The following is an 8,569-nucleotide window of genomic DNA, read 5'->3' as shown; positions in this document are numbered from 1 at the left end:
TTTGAATAAATTGTTCCCCCAAAGGATCCGATTATCAAATAAGTTTACAAGCTATTTTAAAATACCACTTCTTGAGGAAAGTTGTAATGCTGAACTGTCTACTTTGATTGGTGTTTGAAAAACAGGAAACTAGATTCAAGTGCTGTTCCTGGAAAAAACTGATCCTGCTGGATTGCAAAAACAAGCATGACAGCAATAGAAAGAAAGCAGGGGAAAAGCAGAAAGAAAACAGAAAAAAGCAATCCCTTATTTCTTCTCTCCCCTTGCAGTTTTCCTCTAGCACACCCGCATGTGGAGCCAGCCTAGTGAGGAGGAAGATATTTTACAGAACCTCTATGTCTCAAAGTCTTTTATATCTCAAAGCACAGTATAGACTGATTGGTTTAGAGTTAAGAGACAACTGATAGATAATTTTCATATAGTTTAAAGAATATATCTCAAATATGATCACCTTTAATCATAAGTATGAAATGGAGAAGAAGTATAAACATTACTTAAAACTCTCTAAAAGTGCTAACAGATAAATATTAAGATATTGACAAAGAAGTCCCAAAACATTTGGAACAAATTGCTTATCCAATGATGGATACTGAATATATTGTTTCAGAAATTGAATATTCCCATTAAAGCACTTAAAATATTTCCAGTAAATCAATAATCAGAATTTCAGAATATTAATTATGCAAAAAATACGTTTTAGGAAATTTACTTGGGGGAGATTACCTAATCTTCAATAAATATTTACCATTATCATCATTTTTATTGCTATCATCATTCATCATAATTATCTATAGAATGAAAGTCCAAGTACATTGGGACACTATAGATACAAATAATGTTGATTTGCCAATCTTCTGTATACTTTCCTCTGCTGCTGCTGCTGCTGCTGCTAAGTCGCTTCAGTCGTGTCCAACTCTGTGCGACCCCATAGACGGCAGCCCACCAGGCTCCCCCGTCCCTGGGATTCTCCAGGCAAGAACACTGGAGTGGCTTGCCATTTCCTTCTCCAATGCATGAAAGTGAAAAGTGAAAGTGAAGTCGCTCAGTCGTGTCCGACTCTTCCCGACCCCATGGACTGCAGCCCCCCAGGCTCTTCCATCCATGGCATTTTCCAGGCAAGAGTTCTGAAGTGGGGTGCCATTGCCACCAGAACCTTTTTCCTGCTCTTAGCTCTACTAGAAGTAACTGCTTAACATTTTTAGCAAATAGCAACTAATCCAAAAATTATTTGTTTCACTTTGTTTATGAAGATTTTCCTGAAGCACTTTGAGAAAATTAATATTTCTTCTTCTGAATTCTCACTCTGTACTGATTTATAATTTCACCTACAGCGTGGTACTAGAGCCCAGTGGGTTTTGTCTTTTTTTTTTTCTTTTGTAAATTGTTGGATTCTTGGATTCTTAAAAGCAACATCTTACTTTTCCTTTTGTTTCCAGGCAGAAGCATAACAATATGAACATAGCAGGAACTCCATAAATGTTGGTTTTAAAAAGGCTAGAGCGTTCTCTAAAAGTTAAGAAAATAGTTGTCATGATAGAATGTATTTTCCGTCTAACACAGGTGTCCACAACTGTGGCTATCACATAAGCAGAATCCAGGTGCCTCTGGCTTTTATAAATAAAATGTTATTAAAACATAGCCAGTATTTATTCATTTATGCATTGTCCATGGTGACTTTCAAGTTAAAATGGCTAAATTTAGCAGCAACAGAAGTTTTTATGGCTCACGGGACTCAAATTACTTATTATCCATCTATTGCTGTGTAGGGAAGCAAAACTTGCTGCCCCAAACGTCTCATTGTCATGAGAGATGATAGGTCATTTAGCCTGCTTATTTTTAAGAAGCATAAGACTCCAGAGTCTTTCATTGTATCTCCCTCTTAGCTATCTGAAGAATGTAGAACGAGGGCCTAGTGCAGGAAGGGTACTATCATCATAGATAAGTACAGTACGAGCTTGGTGTGGTAGACAGGGAGGAACCTTGCAAACTCTGGTTGTTAAAATTCCTCTCTGTGTTCTCTGTCTCTACCTGCCCAGCAAACATTTGTCTGCCAGACATTTGCTTTTCCATCTTCATGTAAATTGCCTTCCTCCCCTTTGAAGTCCCAAATCACTACTCATAACATCCTCTTATGTCTTTAGCTGAAGATAGTAATTAAGGTGAGGGTTTCCACCGTTTTGGAGAGTTTCTCAGTTTTCCTGGGTCTCTCTATGTATGCATGTTATCAAACTTTCCTTTGATTTTATCCTGCTATTCTGTCTTAAGTCAGTTAATTCTTAAACCAGCTAGAAGAACCTAGAAGGATAGAGGAAAATTTCTTCCTTTCTGACAGCAGGAAAAGTTAGCTTACACAGATCTTTAGTTACAAAGGCTTTATTAATATTAGAGTCCCTCCCCACCCTAGACTGCAAGTTGCTGGGAAATAGTAATTCTGGGAAATCAAGATTGACTCTTTGAAAGTTGATTAACACTAGATGAATATTAGATGAATATTAGATGTGAATTCCCACAACTTCACAGACTTTCTTCTCCATTAATTTACATTATTTCTACTTATGTTTTCTTTCCACGTATCTTTCTACCCATAATGAAGTGCTTTCATTTTTATTTAATGTGACCCAATTCTCAATCATAGATGATTATTATTATTATTCAAGCCAAAGCTAACAACCCTCCTTTATCCTTGTCTCATCCAGTGAGTCGGCACTTCTTTAATAATCTCAAATCTCCAGGATATTTACTGACATCTTCGTATCATCACTCCAGCCTCATGAATGGAGCTAGAAGATGCCACAAGCACTGCCGGAAACCAGTTGCTGCAGAATCAGCCGCCACTCTGGTATGTTCCTCAAATGGTGTAAGCAGCAGTTATCTGGCCACTGCAAAGTGACTCTGGCCTCACTGCTGTCATCATACTTGCCACTGGAGTGTGAATCCAGTGGAAATAACCTGAGAACTAGCCCTGTGTGTATGGCAAGTCACACCTTGCCTCTTCCCCCGTAACTGTGTCTAACTTCCTAAAGTGAGGACTCTTCATCTGAGCTCTGTGACACAGTGCTCTTATCTGAAACACTTGTCTGGCCCACAGTGTCAGTCTTGGTGCCAAGGACTCATTGCAGATCAAACACTTGAGAACCTTCATTTCTCATCAAATGAACATGGTCCAATTCTGTTTCTTCCATTGCTTCAGTGATGGTGTCATTGCCAGCATGCTGGGCAGGACTTATGTTTTGACTATGGGCAGTGAGGGAAGAGAACGCCTGTCCTTCAGTTCATTCCAGACAAGGCAGGCCTGGATTCAGAACCTCTTGGCCTTTTACTTACAGTCACACACAATCTATTCCCTCAGCAAACTCACAATCCTCTGATGGCCATTCAACAAAGGTGTGCAGATTTAGCTATACATCTGTCCATTAATTATCAGCCCTCATAAAATTTTGGTCTTTGTTAGTTGCAGATCTAGCTGTATACTTCCTCCATGGACTTGTACTTTGGCCTTTTTTTTGGTTTCAGTTTCTTTCAGATAACCTATTTAAGGGAAAATCTCAATCCTTCAGAAATATTCTGATAACCCTAACTACCCAGAGCAAGGGATTTTCTTTTCTAAGATTTCTCTTTACCCTTTTTGCATGTCTGCTTGCTATCTTTTCAACAGCTTTAGAGTCTTGCATACCATTTGGAAATCCCATGGACAGAGGAGCCTGGTAGGCTGCAGTCTGTGGGGTCGCGAAGGTCGGACACGACTAAGCGACTTCACTTTCACTTTTCACTTTCATGCATTGGAGAAGGAAATGGCAACCCACTCCAGTGTTCTTGCCTAGAGAATCCCAGGGATGGCGGAGCCTGGTGGGCTGCCGTCTATGGGGTCGCATAGAGTCGGACACGACTGAAGCGACTTAGCAGCAGCAGCAGCAGCAGCAGCAGGCCTCCCATTGTTAAGCAAAAAAACACTACTTTATTATCATCTTTTTCTACAAGAGGGATGTAAATTTTACATGCTGGAACCAATGGAGTGATTTCTCCTCTCTCCAAACAAAAGCAACTGCTCTGAGTTAACTTGTTCTTTTAGCATGAGAGGAAATACAAATTTAAAATAGCACCTCTCTGTAACAACCATCACAAAGAATACAGATCATCCTTGACTGACATGGAGTTCTAACCCTATAAACCCATTGTGAATTGAAAATACCCTCAGTCAAAATGCATTTAATACACCTAACCTACTGAACATTGTAATTTAGGCTAGCCTACCTTAAATGTGCTGAGAGCACTTGCATTAGCCTACAATTGTGCAAAATCGTCTAGCCTAAAACCTGTTTTATGATGATATGTTGAATGACTCATGTTATTTATTGAACACTCTACTCAGAGTGAAGATCAGAATGGTTGTGTGGGTCCAGAGTAGTTTGTATTGGTTGCTGACTCTCATGATCACATGGCTGACTGGGAGCTGTGGGCCACTGACCAGCATCAGGAGGAAGTATTGCATATTGCTAGCCCAGGAAAAGATCAAAATTCAAGCTATGGTTTCTACTGAATTCATATTATTTTCACAGTATCTTAAATTTGAAAAATCATAAGTCAAATCCTCAGAAGTTAGGAACCATCTATGTATATGCTCTGCCATTTCAGAAACACTGCTATATAAAGAAACAAATAAAATTTGGGAAAAGATACTTGCCAAAGATTACACAAAATGTCCCTCTCTAAACAAACATATTTAGAATTAACTCACTGTATTTGCACAAATATTTGACATTGGTTTTGAGCAACAAATTTTTCTAATTCAATTCTATGGGCTTTGGCTTCTTTCAGTCACCCAATCTTTGTTTTTTTTTTAAGTTTCTTTTTTTACTCCTATGTGGGGTTTATTGAATTATGTTTACAATTATTTCTACAAGTTCTGGATTTAGCTTAATCTTGTAAATATGATATTTAATCTAATTTTTGTATTAAAAAGTTAAGACCTGGAAAGTGTCTTAATGAATTTAGAATCTTGAATTACCTACTTGTCTTTGTCATTAGTTGGTTTGTTACAGCCTTAAAGAGAATTCCTTGGGAACTGGGAAAAGAAAGTCCAAATGGCAGTGTGCATGCTCTGTCTGGTAAAATCTCCTGGCAGGAATTGTTTGAAGGAGTAAAGAGCTGTGGCTGCCTAGAAACAGTTTAAAATTGCACTATAAAAAGAATTCAAGTTTTGTGTTTTCAAATACATGTTTTTCCCTACACAGTCTCTTAATAATGAAGCACTTTCTTTTATCCAAGAAAGTCTCTTTTTAAAAATCCATGTAGAAATGTTTTATGATGCATTAGCCTCTTCTTCAATATCTTAGATTTTCGCTACTGGTCTGACCCATGTATGTTAAGATTAGTTTTTCTCTGCCCTTTTCATATTTTGATATCCTTCTTATTTAGTCTTAAAGGTGTGAGAGGTCATCTATCTATGAAATGTTTGACAAGTCACATTCTTCTGAATTTCAGTTTTTCTTATCATTTGAACAAAGGAATTTTGTGACCAATAATTACTTATGACATTGATTGCCCAATAAAGTCTGGTATATGTCTAAACTTAAAATTAGACAAGTTTTAATTGAGAATAAAAGATATGGGAACTTCTTACTGATCGTTCAAGAAACTAAAATGTACTGTTGGCCACCTGAAACGTATGTAGCAGAAATGACAACTCCTAGAGAATTTAACCTCACCACTACTTTGGAAGAAATTCATAACAAGACAGGTAAAATGCAGATAGTCACTGGGCAAGAAAGAACATTTGGATAGATACTGTATAAATATCAAGTGCCAAGGGAATGAATCATGGAAAACTTGTGAAGCAAACAAACCTGTAGTCCAAAACTTGGCAAAAAATACATTAAATAGTTAAGTTAAGGAAAACTCATAGAGAATATGTGCATGGCACAGGAAGCATCACATAAATATTGGGAGATAATGACGAATGCATTGATGAAATTCTAGCCCAGGAACACGGTAGACCCATATTCCTTCTTAACCACTAGTTGTCACGTGACCTCTATTCTGCATCTCATTTTAGCTTTCATATAATAGAAAGGAATGAACTGTGCTTGGTGCTTTCGTATGTAATTTCGTTCAGTTTTCAGACCAACCATAGAATAAGGTTGAAATCATTTCTATTTTATAGAAAGGAAAATCTGGGGCTCACTAAAAACTTAAGACACACGGGGTGTTATGCAACTAACAAGAAAACAGGTTAAGAATTTGGATCCAAGTGTGTCTGATGTCTAAATCTGTTTTACCTCAATGACTTTAACAATGATGAAGATATTTAACTGTGTTCAGGTTAAACTTCATTTTTAGAATTAGTGAAATATAATTTTTAATTCTTAGATCCACATTTTTTCCACATTTTAATGAAAATCATGATCTGTCTTGACAATTAATAGCATGTCATAGTTTAGTTAGAAATAACTTTAAATATCTTAGTGGTATATATGGCAATTTTTCTTGTTTTTTAAAATTGTAGTATTTCAGATATATTAAAGTACCATAATTTTTTCCTTAGGATTGAGATCAAACAAAATAAACAGCAGTATTATTTTCTTAAATGTGGCAGACTAAAAAGTTCAGGCATGTGCTTCTGTGTTCACAAAAGAATAAGGAGTACAGAATCTATGACCCTGTTCACCACTGCCTGATTCTTATCAGCAAAAGCAAATGAACAGGGAGCCTAATCCAAGGAAAGGAAGGACTTCTTTAGTCAAAGTATTTAGATTTAAGCTTCATACCTCTAAATTATGACCCCTCATCAAAATCTCTTGGTTTTAGGTAAGGCAAAAATATTATTATTAATATTAATAATGAAATCTTCTAAGCTTTGCCCTGTGAGATTTAAGAATGGTTATGACCACTTATGTTAAACACAAATTGAAAGTAAAATTATAATTTTCTTTAATAAACTATACTTTTTTGCTCACATAAAAACATTGCTTTTAAATTTGGTATAGTATAGGTTATGGTTAGCCCTACAAGTAAATTGCCCTGAATTGTCTGTACTATCTAACCCTGCTGGGTCTATTCTCAGTTCAGTTCAGTCAGTCTATTCTCTTCTATTCTAGTACTCAGTAAATATCATGTTCACTTAAAGATGAAATACCAAAGTCTAAGGTTTCCCCCTATGTAGATAGGTGGATAGAGATATACTATACAGAGAGATTTTCCCCAGACACCATTAAGTTATAATAATGATGAAAAAAATAATAAGCCAACACTGTAATGTATTGAGTACTTTCTGTGTGCATTTTGCCTTGTACTAAGATTTTACCCTTGCTGCTGCTGCTGCTGCTAAGTCACCTCAGTCTTGACCATAAACGGCAGCCCACCAGGCTCCCCTGTCCCTGGGGAGAACAGGCAAGAACACTGGAGTGGGTTGTTAAATCCTCTCAAAAATCCTGAGCAGTCATTATTATCTCCATTTTACTAAAAAGGGAACTCAACTTAAAGACTTTAAGATAACTTATAAAGATTCTTTCACCTCTAGTCCACTCAACAATGATTTATTGAGTATACCTGAGGAGCCAGGCTCTGTGATGAGCGCTTTGTATTCAATGGTAAAGCGATTAGATATAAGTCCTTTCCTCATGGAGGCTATATGGCATGCCCTCTTACAGACAGGAGTCTAGCCATGTGTATCTCACAGATTTTCTCTGCCTAAACTGAATATTGAGATGATTATCATTTGGTAGTAATTACAATACTAACACTAGTTCATAAAATTATTTTGGTTGTGCTAAAAAGTATGTGGTCAGGATCCTCAAATGCCTGCCAGTTCTGAAACACCTTAAATTGACATATGCAAAGAAGCACTCTAATTTAGTAAAGGCTAATATATACTCATTATAACTAGCTAAGATTTACTTGTCTGGTCAGCTCTTTAGTAAATCTCTGTTTTACCTGTGTTGTGTCAGAGGTCTTTATTTGAGAGTAAAGTGAGCAGAAGGGGAAACTTGACATTTCTTGATGTCAGATTATAAGGCCCAAATTTTCCTGTAGACTGTTCTTCTGAATCTCAGTACATTTATCAGTCAGGCTATAATTCAGCTTATAATTATTCAGAGATGATGCTTTATATTCAGCATATATGATGCTTTATATTCAGATATGCTATATATTCAGCTTATAATTATTCAGAGATGATGTCCCTTTCAAGGGATTTGTTGCCTACCAGAAAAGCACTACACAAGTGTTTCAGGGTCACTTTCTCAGCTCTATCAACTGCCTTTATGAGTCCACCTAGACCTGTGAAATGGGAAGTCTATTAGTCAACTGCTTCTGTGACATTAAATAGCGCCCTAATCTCGGAGGCTTGCAACAGTGAATCTGGACTGCAGCTCAGACATAGCTCAGCTGGGCTTGGCTGAAAGTGGCTTTGATTCACATTCACAAGGACCCAGGCTAAAAAATAAGCACAATCAGCCATGCTGTTCTTACATTGGATGGTAGAAGCAAAGACAGTGACCAGCAGAAACATGTTATCCTATTGCTGTCTCTAAATTGAACCAGCATGTGTACTTTCTCACATGTCTAAGCTAAA

Source organism: Bos mutus, chromosome 5, assembly GCF_027580195.1.
Source record: "Bos mutus isolate GX-2022 chromosome 5, NWIPB_WYAK_1.1, whole genome shotgun sequence".
In the NCBI taxonomy this organism is placed as follows: Eukaryota; Metazoa; Chordata; class Mammalia; order Artiodactyla; family Bovidae; genus Bos; species Bos mutus.
This window is presented reverse-complemented; position numbering follows the sequence as displayed.